Source organism: Microtus oregoni, unplaced genomic scaffold (assembly GCF_018167655.1).
Source record: "Microtus oregoni isolate MIOR12 unplaced genomic scaffold, Mior012 000033F_ref0000390, whole genome shotgun sequence".
NCBI classification, from domain to species: domain Eukaryota; kingdom Metazoa; phylum Chordata; class Mammalia; order Rodentia; family Cricetidae; genus Microtus; species Microtus oregoni.
The window spans coordinates 20,367,863-20,382,103 of NW_024543092.1; the positions used below are offsets into that span (position 1 = coordinate 20,367,863).

At 46.8% G+C, this 14,241-nt stretch overlaps 1 protein-coding gene and 1 long non-coding RNA gene across 2 annotated transcripts in view; one reads left to right on the forward strand and one right to left on the reverse strand.

Moving 5' to 3' along the window:
* Pacrg (parkin coregulated) overlaps positions 1–14,241 on the forward strand; it is a 457,339-nt gene that overhangs the window by 414,098 nt on the left and 29,000 nt on the right. The window lies entirely within an intron of this gene.
* Positions 2,052–4,994, reverse strand: LOC121466482. The gene is made up of 4 exons (XR_005976775.1): positions 4,860–4,994; positions 2,947–3,035; positions 2,645–2,839; positions 2,052–2,188 (listed from the first exon to the last, which is right to left on the reverse strand). It is a non-coding gene; the product is annotated as an uncharacterized LOC121466482 (long non-coding RNA).

Below are 14,241 nucleotides of genomic sequence, written 5' to 3' on the forward strand. Positions count from 1 at the left end.
TCTAAAATAAGTTTTGCTCTAATATGCTGTATCTCAAAATCATGTATCACCTAATCCTCCCCCACTGATTCTGAATGCCTGCTTTATCATCTGCTGGATCCCAGCTCCTCGTTCAGTGTCTTTGTGTTCAACAAACACTGAGCCCTGTCCTCCTAACGATGCTGTTCTGGGGTGCAGGGTGCAGCAGAAAGCACAGCCAGCTCCTATCTGCATCTGCAGAGCAGCTAGTCTAAGAGGAGACACCATAAATACCCCAGGTGAACTAGATGGCCTACAGGTGGTGAAAAATTCCATGAATCAAAAGTAAAGCTCTGAGAATCCAGGGTGGCTGAGGAGCAATGTAAAACAAAGCACTCAGGGAAGAACCTGGATATGAAGGGGGCACTAAAGTTGCAAAGAATGATGGATGCACGCCAGAGGCCTTGAGGAAACACCACGTCTGTATCTAGAGGCCTCGGAAAGAGATGAGAAGAGAAGGGAACAGCCAGAACTCAGGTAGAAACTGTCCCACATGAACAATGGTGGTCTCTACAGCTCAGATGACTCGAGTATCAGAGATACAGCTCACACATCCATGGAGAAGAGAGGCCCAACATAAAGGTATTGCCACATGGGTGTGTATCCCCAGTTTCTGATGGGTGCAAGGCACACTGGGCGCCCTGAGCTGGCAGACATGGGCTCTTGTCTCTGCCTCCACCTTTACGAGACCCTCTCCTGTGTGACAGGAGCATGGGTCCTGGGATGCCGGGTCACCCTGAGTTCAGGATGGGTTCACAGCAACTGTTTCGACATCTTTACTTTTGCTGTGTTGCCTACAGTTTGACACGTGTTCCCTTTGCATACTGGCTACTCACTCCTCCTACCTCCCCTCCACAAATCTCTCTCACCCACTCATGCCCATTGGTCTTGTTTTGTGAGCCACTATGGTGATCAGCCACGGCCTCCTGTTTGAAGCTATCCATTGGAACCTGGAGTCAGGAATTCACCCAACCTTCCTTTCCTAAAATTTATCAGTAGTCAATAGTTCAAAGGTAAAGGGCACGGCCCTATGAGCCCCACCCCTTTCTAAACTGTTTGTAAATTGCCTTGAAGGGTCCCGTCAGGCTGTGACTTACTGATTACAATGCTTGTCTGGGTCTAAGGAATGGCTTTCCCCAGTCCTGTCCCCTGGTCTTACATATGTCCCGCCCACTCTTCCTCAGGGCCCCAGGGCTTAGAAGGGCTGGACTCTCATGGCTGGGCCCACATCCATTGCTAAATTTACGCATCCTGTACAGCCGCGAGTCTCCACAGATGCTGGGATGTGCAGCTTCTCTGTTGAAGGCTAGGATGCGCTTTTGTCAGTGGTGGAAACACAGGTGATCAGAAGGCATTTGCTGCTGCATCCCTTTGGTTAACCATTGGAAATACGTTCCCACGTGGACCCACTCCCTCCTCATGCCTGAGCTGTTAGCCCGGCTCACAGTACCAGGCTTTGATCCCCCTGCCCCTGTGGAGTGAGTCTTGAATCCTTTCAGAGAGTAGTTGGTTATCTCTCTACAGTCAAGCTGCTGTTGCAGAGAAGGGCACAGCTTGTTCCAACTGGTTTCCTTACACTCTTTTTTCCTAGTTAGTTCTCCCCCCCCTATGCCACACCCTCATTTCCACAACCCCCCACCTCTGTCCTTCTACTTTTTAAAATCTATGTTGTACTATCTATCCCCTCTCCCTCCAGACCCTCCCCTACCACTCTATACCAACCCTTGCCCATTCTCTGGCTTTTGCACAATATTCATATTGGACACGCTATACAGAGCTGACACTAGGATCCTCATGAGAAAGAACATGCAGTGCCCATGACAGAGCTTAGAATAATCTTTTCCAGTTCCGTCGGTTTCCCTGCAAATCTTACGGTTTCGTGTTTCCTTCCAGCTGAGTCATATCGTCGTGAATATGTACCACATCTTCACTACTCACTCGCCAGTGGCAAACAGCTGTGGGCACGGATGGACAGGTATCCCTGTGGTGGGACAGCCTTTGGGGGAAAGCCCAGGGATGCTAGGTCTGGCATGCATGGTCGTTTTATTTTTAATCTTTTGAGACCTCTCCAGAGCAATTTCCAAAGTGTCTGTCTGTACTTGTTCACAACCAACACATCCGTCACACCAGCGTTTATTGTTCCTGGTGTCCTCCGGGATGGGCATTCTGCCTGGGGAAAGAGAAATCTTACATTGACTTTAGTTGGCACTTCCGAATGGCAGCTGATGCTGAACACTTTTTTTAAAAGTGTTTCCTAACCATTTGTATTTCTTCTTTTGAGAACTTAGTTATGTAGCGCATTTTTAAAATCTGAATTATTTGTTCTCTTCTGTTTAGGTTTTTGAGCTCTTTGTATATCCTAAACTCTGATCCTGTGTCAAATGGAGAGCCAGCAAAGACCTGCTCCCATTCTGTGGGTGCCTCCTCTCTTGATTTACAGCTCCCTTTCCTTTGTCATTTCATCTCGCGAGATCCATTGTTGATTGCTGTTCTAATCTCCTATACTGGCTTGTACCTATGTACCTAAATGTCCACTTTTTTCTTTAGTATTTTTTGAGTGTGAGGATACCTCTTTTTTGGGAGGAAGGTGGCATAGAGAGTTACAGGTAACTTGTTTGGAACTCACTTTGTAGTTAGGATGATCTTGAACTCCTGGTTCTCCTGCCTGCACCTCCGCGTTGCTGGGGTTGCAGTCTTGTACCCCACACCCAGCTCCCTGAGAGCCCTTTCCAAAGTAGGTCACATCCACAGGACTCCGCAGGACTTGGGATAAGGAGCCGCGTCAGGAACTTGCACACAGAAGTAAGTTGGTCCATCCATCCTCGGGAGGTAGGGAAAAGCAGAGACCACTTAGGAAATCATCCCAAGGGCTGAGGTTTGCTAAACAAGTCCCCAGCGGCAACAGTAGCAGGGAAGAGTGACACTTACAAAAGACACAGCAGAAGGAGATGCACCGGTAAACACATGGACACATGCTCGACACTCTCAGCCATGAGGGAGATCCAAACCATCTCACCCTAGTCAGAAAACAAGCCAGGGCTGGTGAGGGTGCCAGACAAAAAGCCCTCACCGGGCCCACTGGTAGGAATGTGTGCTTCAAGGCCACCATGGAAACCAATAGGGAAGTTCTGCCAGAAGCTGAAAAGGCAGCAACCATGTTACTGACTGTTACATATTAGAGATGTCAGCATGTCACCTGCAATTGAGTTATAGAATCGGCCCAGGTGAAATCCTATATGTGCATGCACACAACACACAACACACACACACACAACACACACAACACACACACACACACACACACACACACACACACACACACACACACGTACCATTTGGCCATAAAGAAGACTTGGAGGTCACCATGTAGAGGGAAATAAGCTAGACTCAGAAAAACAGTGTGTGTTTCTGCTCATGTAGAATCTAGATTATGCAGTTGTTTTAAAGATGACAACAGAAGGGCTTTTGTTTGGGAAGAGAAAGGGGGTCCATGACAGAGACCAGTAAACAGACTTGGGGAGATACTGCTAAAGGACATTGCATTCATATAAGAAGAGCTCTTCAGGGGACCCATTATCTATTGCAACTAATACAATGCAATCAAAACTACAATCAGTGGTCACAGAAGAGATCATATCTGGCCCTTTCACTGTTCTCTGAGGACCTCCGTCCTGTCTGAGCTCCTCTGGGTTTCCATGAGCCTGGTAGACTAAGTCGCTTCTCCCTTCCCTTGGTTAGACTATGTAAATCTGTTAAACCAGACTATCTTGTGTCCCCACTCAGGAATCCTATCAGTAAATGTATAAATCGTGGGGGAGATGAACGTCCGGTATCATTTCTTCCATGTCTCTTCGCATTAATCAGAATTTTCAGAACCCTGTTAAGCAACCATCTACCCAGTAAGCACGTCATGGTTTCTCGGTTTCCTAGTTTCTACTTTTTATTGTGATAAGGAAACAGACCATGCCTAGCATTTCAGTATCTTTAAGAACCTCATGCACGTCTTCTACGTGAGGAATGTGGCATTTACACACAGACGTCTACTCAACTGAGCCTGGAGGTGATGACCCCCAACTCAGGAGGTCTGATCCCAGTTCCCTGTGCTTTCCCAGCCCAGACAGATAACTTGGACACACCCATCTGGAACGCAGCAGGACCTCCTGCCGTGAGACCTCAGCAGGGCTTCTCCCAGAAGTTCTGTGCTCCTGAGGCCTCGCCCAACTGTCCCCACCCAACTGTCCCCACCCACTATGATTAGGCTGTTCCTTTGTTGTCAAGACCAACTGGTGCTCCAACCCCAGGTCACCTGCTGACTCCTCAGCCGTGACCTTGGGCCTGGCCTAAGTGTCTCCACCCCAGGTTCCCAACCTCCAGGTGTCCTCAGGTCCTCTCACCTGACCCAGCCTGGGCCAAGAAGGAGACTAGCTTCTAGAATGTTCTATGGTAGCTAGCATCTGGTTCTGAGCACTGCTTCTCATCTTTTAATCTCTTACCTTTTTTCTGTCCCTCCTTTCCAGCATTTGTCCCTTCCTCATCTGAGTGACTACCACAGCTATCCTCAGAGATGGGGGGGGGGGGCTGCAGGGGAGAGGAGCTGCGGGGCGGGGGAGGTGGGGAGGGAGACTGCGGGGGGCGGGGGGGGAGGGAGACTGCGGGGGCGGGGGGGGAGGTAGGACCCCTCTGCAGTGCCACCCCGTGCCCAAGTGCTGCAGGAGCTCTGCCCACTGGCACCCAGGCCATCTCCAGAGCCCATTCCCATCGTCGGGTCCCGGGCAGGCCCTGCCCCACCCCTCTTTTCCCTCTTCCGGCGCCAAGCACAGAGGTGGGGATTGTCCCGGTACCTTCCCGGCTCCCGGCAGCACACAAAGAACAAGGGTCAGTTGGTCTCTAGCTCTGCTGTTACTCAGAGCTCAGTCCTCTAAAGCGCTGAGATTTTTCTGCTCCTTCTTCCCACAGCTCTGGCAACTGTACTTTTGTGGCTATTGTCATTTCTATTTCGGTTCCTAATTGCTATTGTAGAAATCTGTGCCTTGCTGAGGCTTTGGGAGTTACCAATCTGTGAGCGCCCTTCAGATGTAAATGCGTTATGCAAATGCAGTCTGGGGCCCTGAGTGGGACCCTGTGGCCTTCCCTGGATAGCCACAGGGAGCAGACAATCCCCTGACCTCCTTCAAAGCTGGCTGCTCTACGAAGGCTTCCTGTCTCCGAGCTTCCTCTCCCATTCCCAAAGCTGAATGTAAAGAGTGCTCACACAGACTGCTGCTTGGGGCCGGTGTTCCTTGGCGTGTGTGTACTTCCCCAAGGTCTCAGGACCCGGTAGGAGAGGGGAATATTATGTACAGGACTTCCTTTTTTCCATCACTTGTCTGACAATGTATTAAAATATAAAATAGTCTGTAGTTAGTGGCATTGTGTCAGACAGATACCTTGCCACCCTAGGAAAGGAGTGTCTTTGAAAGGGGTGCAGGACCCATTCCCAGAAGTCCTTCCCATCCATGGGGCTCTATGCTGCCTTCTTTCTCCTGCCAGCCACCTCACCTCTGCCTTCTTGTCCTTACACCAGGCAAGGAACACACTGTTCTCTGTGGGCATTAGATGTCTCAGAGGATTCCGAGATTCTAATAGCAATCTAGTCCTCAGAAAGTTCTCAGCCCATAAATTCATAAGCCTGCCAGCCCTTTCAGCGTGTGACTTTGGGCTCTACTGTGCCAGGAGCTCTTCTGAGCTATGGGAAGGATAAATTTATGAACCCCTTTGCTTGGATCTGTGCTTGCTTCTAGTTTCAGTGTTGTTTATTGGTATTATCTGTGAATGTGAGGGGAAAGTTAGCACGGTGCATAGAAATGTATTCGGTAACCAACTAAACTCTGGGGAAATGCCCCCAGCCCATGATGCTGAGCTATTTGTCTTTATCCATAATAATATATAATATTTAAATTCCCACAGTTCTGCTGTATCGTTCTGAATTTGAGAGAAAGTAAGGGGAACCTGTTCTCTGCTAAAATATCATTTATGTTCTAAAGTGCTAAAAAAATTAAACCAAAAACCTTTCAAGTGAAATTAACTTAAAAGAGAATGTTTTCTTAGTCCCTGCCTGCCGAGATCTCAGGATCCGTGGGAATAGATGCTATGTAGAAATGGACACTTGAACTCTGAGTCCAGGGGAAATCCCCTTCGTGTAGGCTCACAGTAGCCTCCTAATTCCTCAGCAGCTCCCAAGGCCTGATAAACTGGAGTCTCTGATCCACTCAGTGACAACCCGCCTCTCTCTTTCCACGTCTAATAACAAATCACAAATGAGCACCTCTAGGAAAGGGATTTGTGATTCAGCTCTGTCACTCAGATGCCATGGGCACAGCATTGTCTTCACCTGTACTGGTTCCACCCAGATCTACAGACAGCAGTCTCTGCCTTCAGTGACGTTCTCAGGGAAGAAACGGATCTGGCTTGCCTGAAATATGAATGTCCTGATAGTGTGGAAAATCAATGAATATTCTTGCCTCTAGGCCTCAGGTTTTAACAACTTCTAAGTTGGCTATTTTGCCTCCCCCTGCCATACAGGGACCTGTAACTTATGGCTAAGACTTTGAGGAAAGGGAACCAGACGTCTTGAGTGCCTGCAAGGCAGTCATTGTAACAAAGGACCTCATTCCCCAAGGAGCAGCGGCTCACCAGAGCATGGCCCAGACTCTCGGCACAGTGGGAGGATCATGAGACAGCCATATTTCCCTTTCCCCCCGCTGTGTGACAGCCTACAGGGCTTGCCTGAGAAGGCCACAGTGGAAGGCCTCGTTCCCTGAGACACAAGCCGCTCTGCACACCCTCCCTTCCAGTGACAGAGTTTGTAGCCGGCTCTCTTGTACAGGCAGCAGCAGAAGAAACTGTCTCACGGGGCGTTCAAGACATTTCCCCGCCGATATCAGGAGCTAATGACCTAGAGTGAGGTTAAAAATGGCATTCCCCCAAAACAATTTATGAAAGGCCTATTACCTAGCAATTTCATATTCGAATGCAATTATGTTCATGTTATTAGTGCATCATGAATGGTACTAATATGATTATTGTTTTGTGTGGTATTACAGGAAATTGATTTAAATAGATTTACATATTTTTCAGATAAAGGGCACTGCTAAGGTGGATAAATAGGAAATTTGACATTGCTTTGAAAACAAACAGCAAGGCGAAGCGGGTTAGGTTTCATCTGCGATGCTATCACAGATATTATTGTGCCTTCTGGTTAGTGCCAATATTTTATAATTTCAAAGGGTTTTGTTTTGTTTTAAAGGAATAATTTGACTTCACCTCACTAGGCCCCTCCACAGTGCTTTTAGCTCCCTTTGCAGCTGAGCGAGGACCACCGTATAATGAAACCTCTTGTCCCAGATGCCCCCAGGTACAGACACTGCACTACTTAAACTCACCTGCCCAGGCCTCTCTGTTTATGTCATCTGCAAATGGAATTTACTACATCAGATCGGCCAGGTTCTGATTAAATGAGGCCAAGGCCACTGGAAGAGGGGTCTCTCTCTGAAGCTCACTGGGACAGCTGATTTCAGCATCCAAGGACCACTGTATCTTCTGGGAGTCCAGTCTCCCTTCCAGCAGACAGGCCCACATTCGCTGTGTAGCTGCTGTGTCCTGGCTCTCACACCGCTGTGCTCTCCTATCAGGACCAAGCATAGGAGCTTACAGCACTCAGCCAACACAGATGCTAGGGGCCTGCTGAAACAGCTCAACGGGGACAGAGAAGTCACCACGATGGCTACCGTAGGGGAAGATCTTGGCTAGGCCTGGACAGAGCCGGGACAAGCAGTTCCACAGCTCCTGAGGTCAGTGGGCTGTGAGGGCAGCAGGAGGAGGGGAGACTAGCCAATCAAGCTTCACCCTCCTCATGGCAATGTGTTTGTTCATTTATCTCCCATGCTGAATGCCATGGCGGTCGTCTGGTACCAGAAGTGATTCAACCTATGAGGACAGAAAGCATCTTAAATCCCAACTCTGCTGACGGATGTGTTTCCAAGATTATACGTTCCCCATGGGACCACAACCCTGCGCTTGTTCCGTGTGGCGTTCAAACCACCACACATCTGAAAGGGCCTTCAAAGCAGTGGTGCGGCCCAGATTTTAGTCAAGAGATATCGCAGAGGACCTAAAACACCAGATTAAAAAAATGATCATTACTCGATGGATCAATTCTACTTACGCCGACAGGTCTTAATTCTCAGCTCTTCCACAATGCTTTAAAATAGCTTGTTCTCAGAGGACGTCAGACCAATCCCAGAGAGATGTAGATTATTTGCTGTGAGTGAAGACGGACCAAGTGGGCAGACTAGCAAGTCCCCTACAAATACCTGACCCGCGTGTAATGGAGGCGCTTCTGATATTTCCCAAGCCACTTCTACAATAGCAGAGGAGAAGTGAGGTAATCAGAGCAGCTATTTTACTGCCGAACCACTTTTAATTCTGAGAAGAGCATATAGCAGAGAAGATGCTGGTGCCTTGATATGCGGCTTTGAAGATATTAATTTTAAGAGAACAGAAGGTTATTCAAATGACATATAAATGTAGCGCATTAATTTTAACAGAAAATCCAGTCACTTGGGATGGGACAATATTGAAGTATTGTACAAACTAATCTTCCATTCAAATAATCTGCAGTTTCAAATCTCAGAAATGAAAACATTTTACTTACAAACATATTACTTCAGACTTATGCTATAACCAAAGCCGTTTGCTTTCTTTCAGAAGAAAGGTGTCAAAAGTTCAGTGTAGTGCTCATGTTCTTTCTTGACAGCTAAGTCCCTTGCTTTTCCCCATTGTGTGTGTGTGTGTGTGTGTGTGTGTGTAGCTGTGAGCTAAGTCTCTCAAGGTCAGTGGCCTGCCAACTTTCATGTGTTGCTTTTCCCCATTGTGTGTGTGTGTGTGTGTGTGTGTGTCTGTGTGTGTGTGTGTAGCTGTGAGCTAAGTCTCTCAAGGTCACTAGCCTGCCAACTTTCATGTGTTGCTCATTCGTACTTTATTTTTCCCCCAACCTCCCTCAGAAACAAGACAGGAAGCACGAGGATTACTGCTCACGCGTGCTCTCTCTCTCTCCCTCTCCCGCTCTCTCTCTGCAGTATACACTAGCTGGGAGCTTTAAGGGTTCTCTACCCCATCTCCATCTCCCCATAGCACTGGGATTACAGATGCACACATTTTTGCATCAGAGTTAGGTGAGTTCTGGGGCTTTGAACTCAGGACCTTATGCTTGCGTGGCAAGTACTTTATCCGTGGAATAATCTGCTCTTCTCTGGTTTTGGTTTTGGAAACCTGACCTCACTGTGTAAGTCAGGTTGAACTCAGCTTGTGGCCCTCGGCTTCTGCCTTCCAAGCACTGGTGCTGGTTCTGGGCACTACCGCGCCTGCCATCGTCTGCCCACATCCTCACTGAGTTTGTCAATGGTCTTCGTGGCTCCTTCCACGTTGATCTCTGCTTCGTCAGCTCATCTTTCATCGTCTCTAATCACCCTGGAGCCTGGTCCCTGAGATGCTGGACTTTGATTTTCAGGGTTCTATTCTCTCGTGACCTCCTCTCCATTCAGTTCAGCTTTCTGATGAAAGTATTATTCAGTCAAAGGTTTGTCAGCCTTGGAGTTTTGTGGCCGTGTGTGTGTGTGTGTGTGTGTGTGTGTGTGTGTCCTTCTAATGTGCCTTTCTCCATGTTCTCTGTATGCTATCAGTTTTCTGATGACCTTTATTTCAAATTGTTCACTTTCAAAATCCATTGGATCTTTGTTAATTGGAAAGGCTTTCTATAAGGGAAGACCCAGTGCAGAGGGATAGGCTGCTCTTGGATTATCTTATTTGGCAGAAAAATTATTCTCTCTAGTTCCCTAAACCAAAGTGACGAAGGAGGGAGGTACTTTTAGGCCATGCTGTGATCCACTGTTGCATCACAGGACGTTGCCTGATACACGATTAATAAAAACTCAGAGAGAGATATTGGGGTTCAACCTGAAGATCTGAAAAGCAAAGCAGCTCTTACCTCGACCTCAGTCCAAAAATGGCGATCCTGCCTCCAGGAATCTCAGAATGAGACTGTCTGAGAGCTGTCTCCTCTCGTTTTCTATTCCTCACTAGTGTTGGGATTAAAGGTGTGCACTACTGGTTTAAAGGCATGCACTGCTGTGTTTCTGTGCAAACCAGTGTGTGTCACCACTCCCTGGTCTGGAAGGCTGACCAGTGGGACTGTTTCACTCTCTGACCTTCAGGCAAGCTTTATGTATTAAAATGCAAATCAAATGCCACTAGAGTTTCCTGTGCACTTAAGGCTTCCAAGGGGCTGTCTCACCTTCACAGGATGTGTTTGGGGCATTCTCTGTAGGTGGAGTCTTTCATTGGAACCATGGACTCCCCAGTAAATGACATGGAGACTTATTAGTAATCATAAATGCTTGGTCAGTAGTGTAGGCTTATTACCAACTAGCTCTTACAACTTAAATTAACTCATTTATTTTAATCTACATTTTGCCTCATGGTTTCTTACCCTTCTTTAACATGGCATGTTCATCTTCCTGCTCTCCGCATCTCCTGGCTGCTTGCCCTCCTTCCTCTTCCCAGCGATCTCAGTCTGGCTTTCCCGCCTAACCTCTTCCTGCCTAGCTATTTGCCAGTTAGCACTTTATTAAACCAATGAGAGCAAATATCTTCAGAGTATACAGAAGGATTATTCCACAGCAATTCTCTGAAGAATGCCATTGCTAGGCTGGTTATGCCTTTTCAACACATCTTCCCTGTGTTTCTAGTCTGGACAGCTCTCGTCCCTGGCACTGCCAAAATCTGGCAACTACTGTTACCTCAGGGGTATGTCTTTGCCAGATTAGTACAACTCTCTGGCCCTGGAAACATTTTTCTGGCATTTCCTGATCAGAACCTTTGGACTATCTCACTCTTGACTGCCTGTTCTCAAGCATGCTCCTGACTGATCTTGCTGCCTGTGGCCATCCTGCCACCCTGGTCTCACTCAGACTAATGGGTTCTCGTCGTAATCAACCCATGCTGCACATGGAGCTGGAAGGAGCAGTCACTTCCAGGAAAGGCAAGCTCACTTTAGGGTGTTCTCATTCTCAATGGAAAATCATCTAACATATGTTGTCTTAGTCGATCCTTGCTGCCATAACAAAATACCATATACCAGATAGCTTAAACATCAGAAAACTATGAACCCACGATGTTTAAGGCCTCAAGTCCAAGATCAGTGTCTACTCAATGTAGTGACTGACTCACAGATGACCAGCTTCTTGCTTTCTTTGTCCTTTCTTACGTGTGTGTGTGTGTGTGTGTGTGTGTGTGTGTGTGTGTGTAAGAGAGAACGAGAGACCCCAGTGTCTCTTCTTGCAAGAACACTAATCTCACTAGACTGGGTCCCCACACATGTGACCTTGCTCTATGTGTAATTCTCACACGGCAGCTTCAGGCGGGAAATAATGGAATAAGCAGTACAGTCCAAATGGCCAAGGGACTGGAAGAGAAAGCGTGTCTTAATGAGTCATGACTGAGTGTCCTGGAGTCAAATGTAAGCAAAGGAAAGGAGTGCATGCAGGGCTCAGTGTGGGCGTTGACTACAGACTTGAGAGGAGGCTCCTAGGCCCACCCTACCAGGAGTAACACCCAGTTGTCCCTAAATGTCCAACAGAAAAATCCAAGAGTTTTCTCTAACATGTTGTATCAGTCTGCTTTCTGTGACTATACCAAAACACCCAAGGCTGAGTACGCATCATGACAGAGGGTTTGTTTTGCTCACAGCGTAAAAGGGTGAAAGTCCAAATTGAGTGGAACTGGTTCTTTCAAGGGATGCCTGGGCTGCATCACTTCATGGCAGGAAGCATGCATGAGAGGCAAGAACCCTTAGCAAGACAGGAAGTTATAGCCCCCTTCTTAAAGGTCCTGCAACCTTTACCACCACACTGAGGACCAAATTCCCAGCACCTGAACCTCTCCAGAACAAGCCACACCCAAATGTTAGCAGCTGTCGTCAGTCTGTCTGTCTGTATGGGAGGAGCTGGAAACAGCTGGCGAGCTTCGAGCCCTCAAAACTCTGAACTTGTATTCAGCATTCTGTAAAACTGCATGGTAGGGGCCTAGACAAACCCTAAGCATAAGGGTTAAAGCTGAGTAGAGATGAGCATCAAGATAGCATTCACTTCTGCTTGCTTCATGAAATCTAGAAAACAGACACTTAATTCAACTTTATTTCAGAAGTAGAAATCTAAGCAAGCTGGGCTAGAAAATGACCATCCAAATTTGTCATTCCAAAGATGGAATACAAACATTATATTCAATAACTCAGTAATCTTCAAATATAAGCAGAATACAGTGCTCTCAGGATAATGGTGTATAGTAGAAATTCAGCATGTAAGTCAGGCTGCGTTGAGCTAACCTTTGGATATACTGATTTAACAGCATAGGAAAAGAATTGAGCCCTACTCAATTGTAGCATGGATCCCAAATTCAATTAACTTTAGCCAATGTCTTGACAGCTTGCTTTCCTGTCATTAAAAGTAAAGTCTCTGAAACATTAAAGATAAAATCATGTTCACAAGACACAGATTAGGTATTTTTTTAAGAACATGTAAAAACACTGTAGGTAGAAAAAATATATGTATTAAAAGAGTAAAACCAAACAAAACCACTAGGGCCGAGCAATGGCTCAGTGGGAAATGCATCACTTTGCAAGCCCAAGGACCTGAATTGGGACCTCCCAAGATCTCTTGTAAAAGCTGGGTGTGGTATCACATGCGTGAAACTCAAATGTTGGGGGATGGGAGAGACAAGAGGATCCCAGGGACTTTCTAGCTAACTAGTGTAGCTAAAACCATGAACTCCAGGTGCAGTGAGAGACCCTGCCTCAATAGTTAAGATGCCGAGTAATGGGGGAGGACACATGACATCACCTGTAAAAGGAGCTGCGGGCTGCGTTCCTGCCACCAGGTTCTCGGCCGCCTGGCTAGCTTATGCCCCGAAATAACAACACACAAACTGCATTCTTTTAAACACTAAAAATTAGCTCTAGTCTCTTACTGGCTAACTCTCATATCTTGCTTTAACCCATATCTAATAATCTGTGTAGCACCACGAGGTGGTGTCTTACCAGAAAGATTCTAGTGTACGTCCAACTTGGGCTGGAGCTTCATCGCATCTGACCCAGAGAGGAGAGGCATGGTGATTGCCTCACTTCCTCCCAGCATTCTGTTCTGTCTACTCTACCTACCTAAGGGCTGGCCTATCAAATGGGCCATCGCAGTTTCTTTATTAACCAATGAAATCAACAGATTGACATATGATCTTCCCATATCAGTCACCCCCTAGGTGAGCACAACCACTACCACACAGTCACCCCATACATATACACGGCCCTACACCCACACACAGCCACTCAACCAGTCCATAGAGACCCTTGCTGGGGAGAAGGCTGATATGTCACACAGTGCGTCTCACCTCTCCTTGGCGTGTGCTTCCATGTGTACGCATAATCCAAAAGATTTTATTTTATGTGTATTAGTGTTTGGGCTACATTAAAGTACATATATGCACCATATGTGTCCCTGGTGCCCATGGAAATCAGAATGCGGTGTCAGAGCCCCTGGAAGTGTAGTTACAGAAGGCTATAAATGGCCATGTGCATACCAGGAACTGAACCCCAGTCCTCTGCAGTATCAACAAGTACTCTTAACCACAAACCACCTCTCTAGTCCCCCAGAAGCCATTTTGGACATAGTCTACACATTATTAAATGGCATCATCTTCATAGTAAAAAATCACAATCAGATTAATTTTTAAGAATTTTTTTTAAATGTGCCAACTTTGCGAATGTGTGTGGGGTAAAGAAATAGATGTCACCATTCATGGTTCAGTTTGGTGATGGAGTATTTTTTTTTAATGGGTTTTTCGAGATAGGGTTTCTCCGTAGCTTTTGGTTCCTGTCCTGGAACTAGCTCTTGTAGACCAGGCTGGCCTCGAACTCACAGAGATCAATGGAGTGTTTTAACTATGTGCTTGAACTCTCTACTCGGATATACAAAGTTCTTGACAGTGTCCCCAAAAGAAGGTTGACTTAAAAGATATGGAAGGTGTGCAGAAGGAAGCAGCTTTCCTTATTTGTGACCAATTATCATGGGCCAGGGTTGAGTGGAAGAAACGGAAAAAAGAAAGCAAAGAAGTAGGTGTTGTTCATGTCAGTATGCT